The following is a 2,083-nucleotide window of genomic DNA, read 5'->3' as shown; positions in this document are numbered from 1 at the left end:
AACAGTCGTTTGGTTGATAGGTTTAGTACTTAACAATTGTGGTGAAGACATTTTAACAGGAGATGTGGATTGACTCTTAAATGACCGTCTTGGTGATCCAGAATTAAAAGTATCACGCTTCAGATCCACCTTTCTACGAGGTGTTTTAATTTTTTCAACACATTGATTTGCCCCGATGAACCACCTTCCCATAATGAAAACAAGGTGTTGAGTCACCGGGTCAATCGTATCTTGAGGTTCTAGACTCAAAGTGTTGTCTAATATAAGGTCGTGGTCTTGGTGGTGAAAATTTTACAGAACTTTCACCCATGTTCCTAGTAGGCACAATCCGCTTGGGACTCCCCTTCTTAGTGGATGACTCTATAGGTGCGCTCATAAAATCTTCATCCTCAAAATTTGGTCGTTGTTTAAACTTGAAGGGTTTTAATACGGATCTACTACTATAGGGGGATTGATATCTAATCCCACTCATATCAACCCTCCTGCGTATATTTTGTAAGATAGTAACATGTATGAGGTTGGGTTTGGGTTTAGGATTAAACATCTTATGAGTTTGAACTAACTTAACCTCATGATCACCTTCGTCATTCGAATCTGATTCCCACTCCTTAACTACACCATCAACAAACTTAGAGGGTCTGGGCTTATCACTACTTAATGTTTCCACCTTAGATTTCTCAAGATTATTTGTCACATTGGATTCAGATGCGGTAAGCTCTTCTAGGCAAGTCTCAGAAGGTACATCTAGATACTTATGCTAAAGGGAGGAAGCACTAGATGATAACCTAACTCCTTAAGTTTAGCATGCTTAATAGGCAAGAAATAATCAGTAATAACGGATGACTTCTGATAACTATCCAACTTTACCTTAGCAGCCTCACATCCTATTGTAAGTGACTCATTTTCTTTTCTAAGTTTCTCATTTATATCTGGCTGCCTGCGTGTCTATCATGATTTCTCGAAGGTACCTAACTTGAGTCTGCAAGGTTTTTATTAACTCCTTTAAGGTCCTTTCATTATTCTTAATAACAAGGTGATTCTTCATCTGAGATGTGTCATCCGTCCAGACATCACCATCATTATGTCGTGCATTCTTGAACTTCTCTTGGACCTTCCGATTCATTTCCCCCCTATGCACTCATCCAATAATTACATAAGCCCGTTTGGCACGTGCATACATCTTGCAGATGATATAGTTGCATCCCTTATCATAACCAACACAACCTACCTTTTCACGTTCTTTCTTTTCAGAATCAAGTTCCTCCCCTGTTAGTAGTGTTCTTACCATATGTCCAGTCACTAGAGTGTTCTCATCTACAAAACTGAGTGTCTAGTCATAACCTTCATCAGAATGCGTATCAGCAAGAGCCCTGTAAGTTGATTTTGTACTCGAACTTCTCGTCACTTCTTCCACTACTACAACAACTCTAGTAGGGTTTTCTTGTGGACGGTTTGAAAATGGATTCTGTGATAAGATAACCTGCTGTTCTGGGTTTACCACAAGTTTTTGCAAAATGACCCTGTTCATCCCAATTATAGCACCTAACTTTGTTTATATAAAAACCAAAATTAATCTTTATTCACAACAGCGTTTCTATAGCATGTCCTCTTCATATACTCCTTGGCTCTTCTGACAGCACTAGCCATATGCCACATGATGTCCATCTTTTCCATCTCTCCTTGTCAACTTGATCATAGTCTTCAGCGGTAAGATGACAATTTCCAAGATTACTAGCAATCAGGGCATCATATCAGTTAACAACCAAAGCAACCATGGTCATATCTTCCTCTTCTACTTCTAAGGTCTTCCGCTTCAAATTCTTACTTTTTAACACTGTTGTATTAGTCACATGAGCAGTTGATAACCAATTTGTACTTGTACTTTCGAATCAACTGCTTGACTTGTACACATTCTATGAGTTATCACTTCCCTTAGAATTAGAAATGAAATATGTTTGAAATGGAGCATGACCCGATCCCTTATTAGAAGTACCATCCTTGTATACCACGAGATCCTGACTGTATTCCATACGAGCAACCTTAGTCTTTTTGTGAAGTTCCTTCTCTCTCAGATTAGAGACAA

The sequence above is a fragment of the Rutidosis leptorrhynchoides genome, chromosome 4, assembly GCF_046630445.1.
Source record: "Rutidosis leptorrhynchoides isolate AG116_Rl617_1_P2 chromosome 4, CSIRO_AGI_Rlap_v1, whole genome shotgun sequence".
NCBI classification, from domain to species: domain Eukaryota; kingdom Viridiplantae; phylum Streptophyta; class Magnoliopsida; order Asterales; family Asteraceae; genus Rutidosis; species Rutidosis leptorrhynchoides.
This window is presented reverse-complemented; position numbering follows the sequence as displayed.